Raw genomic sequence first — 14,957 nt, 5'->3', positions numbered from 1 at the left:
TTTAGTGCTCTTTGCATTTTGCTGATTTGCACTACAGAACGTGTTCCATAGGAAACCATGTTAAATGGACTGCAGTGCAAAGCTGCAAAATGCAAAAAGCACAAAAACTGCATAGGTGTGAATCCAGCCTTACACAGCGCTATTCCCCATTTACTATAGTAATCTCAGCGCATGGGAGGAGGCGATCAGTGCACCATTATGGACATGGCACAGGACTTCTTCAACTCAAAATTAAAAGAAGCTGGAAGTGCCAATATTATGGGGGTGATGTGGGGTGATGTGAAGAAGTATAGTAATAACTGCCCAAGTAACAAATATGCCCAAAATAGAATGAGAAAGTAGCTTTTGATGAACAAGTTTGCTGTGCCTTCAAGTACATTTAGAGCTGCGTGAGGTCAATTTAAGCACTGCGCATGCGCAAGCGGCATTTGCGCTCGTTCAAATGCGTTGGTTCACTGCGCGCCCAAAATCTTAGTAAATGTCAAGAAACGTAAATGCATTTGCGTGGGTTAAACGGGCGCACCTCTAAACTTGAGATTTTTTTTTTTTTTTTACGCTGGTTCACTTTTATGTGTTTTTTTGTCGGATATTTGCACACAGGTCATGTTAGCGTGTTACGTTGCCAACATGTGACATGTACCTTGTTAAAATTATGTAAAAAGACTCGCGCTACTCTAGCGCCTCCTAAGGCTCGATTCACACCTATGCATGTTGCTTTTGGGCGTTTTTGGAGGTTTTTTTTTTCATGCTTGCCACGATTTTGAGCAGCGTTTTTGCGGCGTTTTTGCCGCATTTTTGCCGCGATTTGCGGTTTTTTTTTTTTACAGTTTTTTTTTACAGTCTAAAAAAAAAATTAAAAAAAAAAAAAAAAACGGCAAAAACGCATCAAAAATGCTGCAAAAACGGTGCACTTGCGTTTTTGATGCTTGTCCATTGAATTCTATTACATGCAAAACGCTGCATTTTGCATGAAAAAAAGTCCCTGACCCTTTCCAAAAATGCAGAGAAACAAAAAGGCATTGATGTGAATATGTTCCATAGGAACCCATGTTAAAAAATTCCCGTGCATTTCTGCAAAATGCAAAATGCATCAAAAACGCGCTAGTGTGAATGGAGCCTGAAAGGGCATTTAACCTTCCCACCTCTAATACATATGATTTCCTTGGGCTAGTTTTTGCTTCTAAAGGGAACTCCACACTCCATTCTCCAATCTCCAAAGGCTGTGAGCTGCCTTCGCCAATCCAAACCACATCCTTTTTCAGAGCAAACAACAGGGTCAGCTAGGAAAGGGGCGAGGAGAGCGATCGCCCAACTCCCTCCTGAACCATACAAGGCCACATGCACTCAACATATCTGGCTGCCTTTGGGGCATGTTGGGCTCATCCCAATACCAACCACAAAGCACCTTGTACCTACTAGTTTAAAGGGACTTTCCACATTCTGTAAAGCCCCCTGTCTGCAGCCCCCCACAACCCCAGCCTAGGGTTGCGTGGAAGAGGCTCTTGTCCCCCTGAATATGGGGACAAGGTGGTTGACTTTTGGGGTGCCTGAGCTCCTCCTGCCCCTAAGAACCCACCCCCCTTTCATGGGCTGGCTTGCTGTGTGTTTGGCTAGGGGTTTGTTAGTGCATGGGAGGGGCACAATATTTTTAGATTTTGGGGTGGTATTTTTCATGTGGGGTTTCTCATTTTAAGCCTTTACAGCCCTAAATGGTCTTGTATGTATTGGGGGCAGGCTATTTTTAGTTTTGTGTTAAAATCTTGCAGCTGCAATGTCGATTTGGATGTTTTCTCTAAAGCCGTACATCTTTGAAGCATCATTTTGGATACATGCTACAGATGCACCACTTTACAGGCAGAGTAAGCTCCCCCCAAGTTGCTAGCTTTAGGGCAAGTTCACTCCATAGAAACGCAGTCCAGATGCATGTGCGTTTTTGATGCGATCCAGTGCATTTATGATACGTTTTTGGTGTGTTTTTGATCCAGTCCAGTACTTTTTTCAACCTTCTTTTTTCTTAACCTTAATTAAGGACATGCTGGATGATGTGTTTAATTTTGGACAGGGGGTGACTTATTTGGTGTTAGCTGAATTTGGGTTGGTCTGGGCATGCTCAGGTACTTTAGGTTTTTTTTGTGTGTGAACAGCACTTGGATGTTTCTGGGCATGCTCAGAGTGTGTTTTTTGGGTTAGTAATTTAAGGACATCCTTAACAGGTGTACCCACTTTGAAGTTCTCTCTACATTGGGTGAACTTTCATTTTGTGTGTTGCATGGACTGTCCATGTGTTTTCAATTGCCTCATTAGCACACAAACCTGTGTTATATAAAGATTGCAGATAGCATTCTTTACCTTGCCCTGAAAAGAGGCAAGATTGTGTGTGCGCGCTAGCACACCCCAAATTATTAGCAAGAGAGTACATTTGGGTGGCCTTATCGAGTTTGTAACACATGTATTTTGTTTATGTGTTTGCACATCCAGTTCAACCTGAGTGAGTGTGGGTGCATGTCTACAATCATCCCTATTCTTATTTAAGGTACCCACATAGCGCCGCCAATTCACGCAGCACTCTGCACATACATTGTACACCCACATCGGTTCCTACCCTCAAGGAGCCCACAATCCAAGGTCCCCAACTCACATTCATATACTAGGGCCAATTTTGAACAGAAGCCAATTAACCTACCAGCTTGTCTTTGGAGTGTTGGAGGAAACCGGAGTACCCAGAGGAAACCCACGCAGGCACAGGGAGAACATGCAAACTCCAGGCAGGTAGTGTTGTGGTTGGGATTCGAACCAGCGACCCTTTTTACTGCTAGGTGAGAGTGCTAACCACTACACCACTGTGCTGCACTTCCTGTCACATAGCCAAACAGGAAGTGAGGGTAAAACCCTACTGATGCCTTTCCTTGGGGACACACAGGTCATTCTAACTAGTGTCCCAATTAGGCAAATTGCACTCTAGCACTTTGTTGTGTACACCCCAAATTATTAGCAAGAGAGTACATTTGGGTGGCCTTATCGAGTTTGTAACACATGTATTTTGTTTATGTGTTTGCAAAACAGATGTTTTCGAGCAAGTTTTTCTTTTTACTTTGGTTTATTGTATTTTTTGGGTGGGTGATATTTTCCCTTGAAATATATTTGATGTCAATGTGTGTCGTTTGTAGGTTGTTCACTTTGATTTAATTGTCTGTGCTGCATTATTTTGCAAAAACGTTCTCAAGATGTTGAATAATGTTTAAATCCTTAATAGCTATCCATTTGTGGGTGCACTCCTTTTAACTCATGTTAACCATATTCTAGTGTCTCAAATTAACATACAAGTGTGACCCGGAGGAAAAATTAGACGTAGGGTCAGCATGACTATGGGAGGAACAGGTCTGGAAGGTTTAAAGTGTTACTGAGGTAGTTTTTAGATGAAGGGGTAGCTTACCTTATTGGAGCATTAGGTCAGGTGGTCGGGGTGGAGCCGGAAAAGGGTCTTGGGTAATTGCATAGGCTGATGGGTAATCATTCCAGAAGATTTCTTGTTGGAAGAAGTTCTGTCGGTCCCCTGCGGAGAGAAGTACAGGCAAGATGAGTGATTTGGAGGCCTTATGGGACCAGGTCAGGGCTGCAGCCTCTACACGGGGTCCACAGTGGCTCCAACAGCAGTTACTAGGCATGTTAGGGGGGTCGGGGGTTGATCCATCTCCTCCTGGATCTCCCCCTTCCTCTAAACGCGCTAGTTTTTCTTTTTACTTTGGTTTATTGTATTTTTTGGGTGGGTGATATTTTCCCTTGAAATATATTTGATGTCAATGTGTGTCGTTTGTAGGTTGTTCACTTTGATTTAATTGTCTGTGCTGCATTATTTTGCAAAAACGTTCTCAAGATGTTGAATAATGTTTAAATCCTTAATAGCTATCCATTTGTGGGTGCACTCCTTTTAACTCATGTTAACCATATTCTAGTGTCTCAAATTAACATACAAGTGTGACCCGGAGGAAAAATTAGACGTAGGGTCAGCATGACTATGGGAGGAACAGGTCTGGAAGGGTTAAAGTGTTACTGAGGTAGTTTTTAGATGAAGGGGTAGCTTACCTTATTGGAGCATTAGGTCAGGTGGTCGGGGTGGAGCCGGAAAAGGGTCTTGGGTAATTGCATAGGCTGATGGGTAATCATTCCAGAAGATTTCTTGTTGGAAGAAGTTCTGTCGGTCCCCTGCGGAGAGAAGTACAGGCAAGATGAGTGATTTGGAGGCCTTATGGGACCAGGTCAGGGCTGGTTCGCCCCCCTGAGCGCTTGAGCCCTTCACATACCCCCCGGGTCCGGCGGCCGCATGGGAGCTCCATTCGGAACCCTTCAGTGTCCCCTGCTGTGCCATCAACTTCTGGCTCCAGTGGAGGGCCTGGGAGGAATCCCGGGACCTGCGGGAGGGGGAGACGCTGCGCTCTCTTTCCCCCTCCTCCCCCTCTGCAGTGACTCAAGACATGGCGGCCGGCACTCCTGCTGATGTGCCTAGCAGGAGGCCGGCTCGGCGTGGGACACGGTCGGATGTAGGGACGGACGGGAGCAGTGGGGAGAGCGGATCGTGTATGCCAGGAGGTCCGGTACCTGCGCTCGTCGGCGGCATCGTCTGAAGGCTCAGCTCCCTCTCCTGTGGCTGGTATGTCGGCTCGGTGTGGGAAGGCTATTGAAACAGGCAGCAGAAGGCAGTTAGCGCCCTCTGCTGCTTCTCCACAGACAGTGCAATCGTCTTCAAATAGAGAAAGAGTGACAGCCACACGGGGGAGTGGCCAGGCCCAATTAAAGAGCCGGCGACCTCCTTCCACAGTTGGGGGTGCAAGGGAACCCCGCGGCTTTCCAATTAAGGCGGATGAAGATGCTGGTATGCCGGGGCGTGCGGAGCCGGAAGAATCGAGTAGGAGGACGCCTGCGGCACAATCCGTGCGTGAGTCGTCAGCAGAATCCGGCGAGGTATCCAGTGATGACGGCGATGGACGATCACCGACCGTGCGCCCTACTGTGCAGAGTCAGCTGGGATCCGGAAGTGCGGCTGCTCGGGATTCGGCACGCAGGAAGCCTCGTGAGTCCAATTTTATTTCTGCTTCCTCTGTAGGTCAAGGTGTTGGGTTTGTGGCGGGTGAACAGGGGGGGTCACAGGGCAGGGAGCAATTGGGTCAGATAGGAAGGGAATCTGGTGTGGTGGGTTTGGCGGAATTTTTTGCGGGTTTTCGTGAATTGTTGGACCGTTGCGCTCCGCCTGGGCCTTCTGGACCCATAGCGGGGCCAACGGGGGCGTGGGTCCCTGCCGTGACCACGTCGGATGGTTTGGGCCGTGATGCCCCCATCATGCGTAGTTCTACGCTGCCGCCGGCGGTAAGCACGGTGTCACAGCGGGAAGGACAAACAGACGCGGAGATCCCAGTATCCTCGGTGGTAGTTGAGTCTGCTTCTCAGACGGTGAGGGTCAGTGGCTCGGAGTCACGTAAGGCCAAGGAGTCTGGGGACGATGGGGTTTGTTTGGGAGATAAAGCACATGGTGAGGTTTATGTATGCTTCAAGGGTCCGTTAGGGGTGCATCTCAAGCCTGAAGTTAGGGAGAAGATTTGGCGGGGGGAATATGTGCAGATATTCTCCCTTTTGCCATTAGAAAAGTTCAATATAGATAAAGGCAAAGCAGATGAGAGTAAAAAGGAGGAGGAGGAGAGGTGACGTTGGCGGCTTATCCCTAGGACTTTTTCTAACTGGCTGCAAGCCTTTGCGATACTGGCCAGCGTCATCGGTGAAAAGGAACCGGAGAATTGTTCTCCGCTTTTTTGCTATTTAGACGCTATCGGGGAGGCTTATAGAGTATATGGAGGATTGGCATGGCTTCGCTATGACGAACAGTTTCGCCAGCGAAAAGCCGTTAGGCCTCAGCTAAGATGGGACCATAAGGATATTGGGCTTTGGATGAAGCTCATGGTGCAGGCTCGGGCTTCAGGCCAGCCCTTTCCAGGGGGGGGCGGCGGTTCAGGTGCTGGACTGCCGGCCTCACAACGAAAAAACTATTGTTGGCAATTCAACAAAGGAGCGTGCCGTTTTGGCACGGCCTGTCGATTCCGTCATGAGTGCTCCGGATGCGGAGGCTCTCACGGCTATGCCAAATGTTTCAAGAAGGGGAAGCTACAATCCGGTGAGTCCGCTTCGAAAAGGGAGGACGCCGGTAAACCTGTCCGCGATGCTGCCGTACCTAAGTAAGTATCCCAGAAGGGAGGCGGCGGTTTTCCTTGCCGAGGTCTTTGCCACTGGTTTTCGCATCCCTTGTTCGTTACCCTTGTCTGGGGCTTCTGTGCCCAATAATCTAAAATCTACTTCTCAGTTTCCTAAGGTGGTGACGGACAAATTAGCTAAGGAGGTGGAGCTGGGCAGAATAGCTGGCCCCTTCGATCGCCCACCCATACCTACGTTGCATGTGTCTCCTTTAGGGGTGGTTCCTAAGAAGGAACCACATACATTTCGGCTGATACATCATTTGTCGTATCCGAAAGGATCTTCGGTGAATGATGCGATTGAGCCTGATTTGACTTCAGTGTCCTATACGTTGTTTGATGCGGCCATTAAGTGGGTTCAGAAATATGGGCAGGGGGCATTATTGACTAAGACGGACATTGAGTCCGCTTTTCGTTTATTGCCGGTCCACCCGGATAGCCAGCCGTTGCTGGGTTGTTTTTGGGGTGGGCAGTTTTTTGTTGACCATTGTCTTCCCATGGGTTGTTCTATTTCTTGTTCTTATTTTGAGACGTTCAGTACCTTTGTCGAATGGGTGGTTCGGGAAGAGTCACAAGTGCGCTCGGTTCTGCACTACCTTGATGATTTTCTTTGTATTGGCCCCCCCGAAGTCCACGGTTTGTTCGGTCTTGTTGCGGACATTGGAAGGCGTGGCGCGGCGTTTCGGGATTCCTCTTGCGCCGGAAAAGATGGAAGGGCCTTCGACTGAGATGCAATTCTTGGGTATCATCATTGATACGCAGGTGATGGAGTGTCGTTTGCCGCCGGCTAAATTGGAGGACTTGTGATTGTTGGTGAGGGCGGCCTTACAGGCGAGAAAAATTAGGCTGAAGCAATTGCAGTCTTTGCTGGGGAAGCTTAATTTCGCCTGCTGCATCATTTTTTGTCGTCGCCTGAGTGCCGCTACTTCTGGGGTGCAACTGCCACATCATTTTATTCGGCTTTCGGCCGAACACAAGGCTGATTTGCGGGTGTGGGAGGAGTTTCTGGCCTCTTATAACGGGAGGTCCTTATGGATGGCCCCGGTGGTGTCGGCCTTTGATTTTGATTTGTGTACGGATGTGGCTGGCAGTTTGGATTTTGGGGCGTACTGTCAAGGGGCATGGTGCGCGGAGGCGTGGCCGGAGGAATGGCGTGTCGCGGGCTTCTTGAGTAACCTGGTGTTATTAGAGCTTTTCCCGATTGTGGTGGCAGTGGACATTTGGGGGTCTCGATTTCAAAATCGGCGAGTTTGTTTTCACTGCGATAACACGGGGGGGTGGCAGTTGTGTCTAGTCTGTCTGCTTCGTCTCCGCCCGTAGTGCGTTTATTATGTTTTTTGGTTCTTAGTTGTTTAAGCTTGAATTGTTTTGTAAAAGCTGTACATGTACCGGGTGTGGAGAATTCCACTGCTGATGCCTTGTCTCATTTTCAGTGGGACAGGTTCCGGAAGCTGGCTCCGGCGGCGGAGCAGAGTTCGGTTCCTTGTCCTGCGCATCTGGGGAAACTGGCATTGGAATAGCTGGTGTCTTGGTACAGCGTTCGGTGAGTGCGGGAACATGGGCGGCTTACTCTTCGGTTTGGCGTGAATGGGACGGACTGGTAAGTTCCGTGGGGGGTTGTGTTTCGGATCAGGACAGGCTTTCACTGTTGTTGTATGTGATTGGGACGCAGTTTTCCAAGGGAGAGTCGGTATCGAAAATGAATCGGAGATTGGCTGCGTTGGCTTTTCTTTATAAGCTACAAGGCCTGCGGGATATTATGAAGGATTTTATGGTGCATCAGGCCATGAAAGGTTTCCGGCGCGGACGCGTGGTAAGAGATACCAGGCGCCCGGTGTCTTTTGGGCTGCTACAGGATATGGTAGGAATCTTGCCCAGGGTTTGTTCCTCGCCTTATGAGGTTCACCTGTTTACGGCAGCTTTTTCTTTGGCTTTCTTTGGAGCCTTGAGGATTGGGGAGTTGGTGAGCAAAAATAAATGCGGTGAAGGGGGTTTGATGTTTTCAGAGGTGCAGATCACTGCGGATAGCATTCGGCTCTTGATCAGCAGATCTAAAACTGATCAGCTGCGCAAAGGGGTTTATGTGACATTATTTAAGGTGCTTCCGGAGGCGGTGTGTCCGGTACTTTCTGTTCAGCGCTTCACTCAGGTTCGGAAGGGTGTGCAAGGGCCTTTTTTGCAGCATGAGGATGGGTCATCCTTGTCGCGTTTCTAGTTTGTGGCAATTTTTAAGCGCTGTTTGTTGACGGTTGGCATGCCAGCCTCTCAATTCAATACTCATTCTTTTAGGGTAGGGGCAGCTACGGAGGCAGCTCGCTGGGGATTGAGTCCACAGATGGTTAAGCGGATAGGGAGGTGGGAATCTGACCGTTTTAAAATTTATGTACGTGCGCACATGCTATAATGTTTTTTCATGATGTTATTTATTTTGTTGCAGTTCTGTTTTGGGCTCTATGTTTTTCTTTGGTTGTCTGTTGCAGGTTTTCCTCAAGGCCTGGTGTGGATTCTGGGTGACTCTTATGTCTTCTGGGGGGCGATCAGAGCGGATGCGCGGCCCGAAGGGAGACAGCTTGGAGTTCCCCGGAGTGAAGCAGTATGCAAATGGCTGGGAGTTAGAGGCATGATGTGGGGCCGGGTTCTTCCGGAATGTCATTATTATTCTAGAGTGGATAGGCCTCCTGATGTTTTGGTGCTCTCCGTGGGAGGGAATGATATGGGGGTCCGGGCAGCTAGGGATATTGTTCGTGATGTTAAATTCGACATTCTGCGCCTGATGCGCGATTTCCCTGGTGTTATCATAGTGTGGTCAGACATAGTGGCACGTCACAATTGGCGACATGCGCGTTCTGTTGAACGCTTGAATAAGGCCCAGATAAAAGCCAACAGGGAGATAGGACGTTTTGTGTCTCGTCTTGGGGGTGTGGTGGTTCGCCATCGGGATCTGGGAGACTTATCTATTAGGTATTGGAGGGATGACGGTGTGCATTTAAATGCGGTTGGAACAGATTTTTGGTTTTTGGGGTTGCAAGAAGGGGTTCAGAGGGCTCTTCAGGTGTGGAGGGACTCGCTTTAGTGAGGTGTCACTCAAGCTCGCATGGCGGGTCAGGAGGTCTTTGGGGGGGTCAAGAATTAAAAAAGATTATTAAATGTTGGGGGACCCATACAGGGTATGGGATCCCACCTTGGTTGGTTGTTGGTGGTTCTCCCAGGACTTAGGTCCCATGGGAAAGAAAAATTGGAAAGTCGCAATGTCCTCGAGCCGGCTGGGGCACAGCTGAGGACACAGTTGTTATTGATCAAAATGGGACCCCAAAGACCCCCTCCTGGTATTAAAATTGTTATGTTTATTGTTATATATAATTTGTTAATAAAGGGCTGTTGTGGCCATTTAAACCCATGTCACGCAGCGTTGTGTGGTTATTATAGGTTTAAGATAAGTGTAAGACCACAGTTGACGAATCCTATAGTCATGTGTTTTTTGATTTCCTTGGTCTTTTCCAAGTCCTGTTTTGTTGACCAATAAAATTTGTAGCAAATTTTTGTGTTTTTTCTTACTTTTCATGCAACACATTTCCCAGCTGCAGCTTAACTAGGCTGATTGGCATGGCAAATCCCAAAAATGTGTGCTTTGTCTAAGTTACTTTCCTGGTGCCTTCATGGTAGCATATGCATGGATTGTGTGTATGCTGCCATGGATAGGCACCAGGAAAGAAATTACAGAGCGGTAAGTATTCAATTTTCCATTTTAGCGCAGTGGTTCTCAGCCTCAGTTCTCAAGTACCCCCACCAGGACATGTTTAGGGAATTTTATCTTGGCTAAACTAGCTGTCCAAAATACCAAGCCATTGACTGATTTAAAGCACCTGGGCAAGATGAAGGAAAACCTGCAAACCTGGCCTGTTGGGGTACTTGAGGACAGGGTTGAGAAGCACTGAGCTAAAATCGAGCTCCAGACAATCCTATTCTAATTGTGGACATATGAGGGAAACCAAGTGAGTGTTAAAACCCCTGCTTGTCTTAGGTTGGGCTTTGTGTCCCTTTCTTAAAATTGGCTTCATAGTTAGTAAGGTTGAATAAAGACACCAGTCCATCCAGTTCAACCTGAGTGAGTGTGGGTGCATGTCTACAATCATCCCTATTCTTATTTAAGGTACCCATATAGCGCCGCCAATTCACGCAGCACTCTGCACATACATTGTACACCCACATCGGTTCCTGCCCACAATCCAAGGTCCCCAACTCACATTCATATACTAGGGCCAATTTTGAACAGAAGCCAATTAACCTACCAGCTTGTCTTTGGAGTGTGGGAGGAAACCGGAGTACCCGGAGGAAACCCACGCAGGCACAGGGAGAACATGCAAACTCCAGGCAGGTAGTGTCATGGTTGGGATTCGAACCAGCGACCCTTTTTACTGCTAGGTGAGAGTGCTAACCACTACACCACTGTGCTGCACTTCCTGTCACATAGCCAAACAGGAAGTGAGGGTAAAGCCCTACCAATGCCTTTCCTTGGGGACACACAGGTCATTCTAACTAGTGTCCCCATTAGGCAAATTGCACTCTAGCACTTTGTTGTGTACACCCCAAATTATTAGGTATTTTGGGGTTTATTAAAGACAAATCCACTCTGCAATACAAGTGTAGTCGCTGAAAATCTGAGGGGAGGCACTGGTACATTGCCACAGATTGCACATGCCACAGATTGTACATGAAGACCCCTTTCACACTGAGGCGTTTTGCAGGCGCTAAAAATAGTGCTTGCAAAGCGCCCTGAAACAGTAGTTGCTGTGTCTCCAGTGTGAAAGCCCTCGGGGCTTTCATATTGGAGTGAATGGAGCAGCTCTTTCAGGGCGCTTTGCAAGCGCTATTTTTAGCGCCTGCAAAACGCCTCAGTGTGAAAAAATTATTGCAATGATATCCATTGTACTCTGTTAAAAATATATATAATGTTTGAGGGTTCTAATTTTCAAGCCAAAAAACCCAGATTTTAACTTGTAAATAGAAATAGGCTTGGTCCTTAAGGCCTGGTTCACACTTGTGCGATGCCAGACATCGCATGTAATTCACAGCGCACTGCCGTTCACATTACATGCGTTGTCTGTGCAGTGCGATATCTGCCATACAGATAGTATGGCTGATATCGCACCGCATTTGGTGCAAACACGCACAGGACACTTTTTTCTGTTCGGACCAGAATCGGATCGCATGTGTTTTCATACATATGCGATACGATTCATGTCCGAACTGTCAGTTCGCAGTGCGACATTCAAGCTGAAAATGGGGGTGTCGTTAACAATGTATTGACACTCCCCAGCGATTTGCATATGGCAGTGTGAACTGCCATGCGAGTCGGTGCGATGCGGGAACCCGCAGTGGATTTGCAGTGTTCTCGCATCGCACCAGTGTGAATTGGGCCTTAGTGGCTAGACACATTACATATTTATGGTCAAAATCTGCATAAGGCCCGGTTCACACTGGTGCGATGTGAGAACACTGCAAATCCACTGCGGGTTCCCGCATTGCACCGACTCGCATGGCAGTTCACACTGCCATATACGAATCGCTGGGGAGTGTCAATACATTGTTAACAACACCCCCAGTTCAGCTTGCATATCACACTGCAAACTGACAGTTCGGACATGAATCGGATCGCATATGTGTGAACACACATGCAATCCGATTCTGGTCTGAACAGAAAAAAGGGTCCTGTGCGTGTTTGGACTGAATGCGGTGCGATATCAGCCATACTATCTGTATGGCTGATATCGCACCGCACAGGTATCGCATGTAATGTGAACGGCAGTGCGCTGCAAATTACATGCGATGTCTGGCATCACACAAGTGTGAACCGGGCCTTAATGTATGCTGTGTGTGTGTTTTTTTTTTATATAGATTTATTATAATATATATAGACACACACATGATCACACAGATAATATACATAGGGAGGGGGGGGACTATCCATAGACACACACATGATCACACAGATAATATGCTGGAAATGTTCCCCTCTTTGTGAGCAATATATTTTTCACGCTTGTTCAAAAAAAGGGGTTACAACATTACTACCTTTGGTTTCTTTAAGAACTAAAGTTCTGAGGGCCAATTCACACCAGATGCAGTTCCGAACGCTTTTTTTCCGCACCGGAACTGACTAGAAACTGACTGCATGGTGTGAGCTAGAGCCATTGGAATACATGGAAAACACTGCATGCATTTTTAGTGCTAGTTCACACCAGATGCAGTTCCATGCGCTTTTTTCTGCACTAAAAATGCATGCACAGTGTTTTCCATGTATTCCAATGGCTCTAGTTCACACCATGCAGTCAGTTTCTGGTGCAGAAACTGACCGGAACTGACTGTATTGGTGCAGAAAAAAACTAACTGCATGGAACTGCATCTGGTGTCAACTGGCCCTGGGGCTGAATCACACCTATGCAGTTTTAGTGCTTTTTGAATTTTGCAGATTTGCAGTACAGTCCATTTAACATTGTTTCCTATGGAACATGTTCTGTAGTGCAAATCTGCAAAATGCAAAAAGCACTAAAAATGCATAGGTGTGAATCCAGCCTCAGGGCAGAAAAAAAACGCACGGAACTGCATCTGGTTTTGTGCTGACACATTCTGAATAGGAGTTACTAATCAGCTATACCACCAGACACAAGCTGCTTTCTCTTTTTGGGTATTAACCCTTTACACATTGCACAGTGTATGGGGAAAGAATTGCTGAGATAGATGAGAAGATTTATATGTCATCCAATCACATTGCACAGTGTATGGGGAAATGAATTGTCCAGAATGCATAACACACAGACATGTATTAAGAAGATGTTTTCATGGAAGTTTCAGGTCCACCAATGATTATAGATTATCACCATAAAATGCACACAATTACATTTTGACAATTATGACATTTCACATCCAAGTCCAGGGAATATCCGCACAGTTGTTGATAGGAGGAAGATCTCTAGAATGATTATTGAGTTGTTTCAAAAAGAAATTAATGAATGGAATAAAACTGGAAGCAATATTCTCCATGTGATAAGGAAAAGCTCATTAACATGATCAGCATAAGGCTGGATTCACACCTATGCATTTTTAGTGCTTTTCGCATTTTGCTGATTTGCACTACAGAACGTGTTCCATAGGAAACCATGTTAAATGGACTGCAGTGCAAAGCTGCAAAATGCAAAAAGCACAAAAACTGCATAGGTGTGAATCCAGCCTTACAATGAGCAAGTGCCCGATGTCTGTTCTGTATTTAAGAATGTGGCTGCGCCCATGCGCGCAACGATTCCGCGCATCCGGCGCAAGTCACCAGCTGGTTTCTATTCCTTTAAGTATGCGCCATGTCGCAATAACTATTCCTGCTCACACAAATGCGCCAACATGTTCGTAAATCAGCCCCTATAACTTTTGTGCAAACCAATCAATATACACTTATTGGGATTTTTTTTTACCAAAAATATGTAGCAGAATACATATTGGCCTAAATTGGATTTTTTCAATTTTTTTATTGGATATGTATTATAGCAGAAAGTAAAAAATATTGTTTTTTTTTTTTCAAAATTGTCGCTCTTTTTTTGTTTATAGTGCAAAATATAAAAACCGAAGAGGTGATTAAATACCACCAAAAGAAAGCTCTATTTGTGGGAAAAAAAGAACATCAATTTTATTTGGGTACAGTGTCGCACGACCGCGCAATTGGCAGTTAAAGTAATGCAGTGGCGTATCGCAAAAAATGGACTGGTCATGAAGGTGGTAAAATCTTCCGGGGCTGAAGTGTGTAGTGAAATACCTCACACGTGTGTGTGTGTGTGTAATGAAATATCTCATACATGTAATGTGGAATACCACTTTAAATTTGACAGGACTGTGAATGAAACACTACTATTTAAAGTAGAAGTTCAGGCTTTTCCTAACTAAGGCTATACCTGCTCTCACCCACCTTCTAATTCCTATTCTAACTACCCTGTAGAAGAAAGATGCTTATACTTATCTATTCACAAGGTGCTCCAGTCCTATCACATAATTGGTTCCCAGCGGCTGCTGCGGGGAAGAGGAGGGACAGTCAACAACGGATCCCCCTGTAGCAAGCCTATGGGTGACACCACTGCAGCCGTTGTCTTTCTCCTCTACCCTGAACCGGGCCACTGGGGAGATCGGGTGACCAGACCAGAGCGCCCTCAGAGTAGGTAGCTATAAGCATCTTCCTTTCACAGGGTAGTTAGAATAGGATTTAAAAAGGAAGTGGGAGCAGGTTTAGGCTTAGTTAGGAACAGCCTGGAATTTCACGTTAAATCAGTAAGTCATAGCCAATCAACTTGTTGATAACCCAAAGTGTAATGCATGTTCTTTTGTTGTGTATACATTATATACATACAATATACAGTATATATATATATATATATATATAGATAGATAGATAGATAGATAGAGATCGATCCATATATATATATATATATATATATATATATATATATATATATATATAGATAGATAGATAGATATCCTGGACGAAAACCTTCTCTAGAGTGCTCAGGACCTCGCACTGGGCCAAAGGTTTACCTTCCAACAAGACAATGACCCTAAGCACACAGCTAAAATAATGAAGGAGTGGCTTCACAACAACTCCGTGACTGTTCTTGAATGGCCCAGCCAGAGCCCTGACTTAAACCCAATTAATCATCTCTGGAGAGACCTAAAAATGGCTGTCCA

The sequence above is a fragment of the Aquarana catesbeiana genome, linkage group LG03, assembly GCF_042186555.1.
Source record: "Aquarana catesbeiana isolate 2022-GZ linkage group LG03, ASM4218655v1, whole genome shotgun sequence".
NCBI classification, from domain to species: domain Eukaryota; kingdom Metazoa; phylum Chordata; class Amphibia; order Anura; family Ranidae; genus Aquarana; species Aquarana catesbeiana.
Note: the sequence above shows the minus strand (reverse complement) of the source record.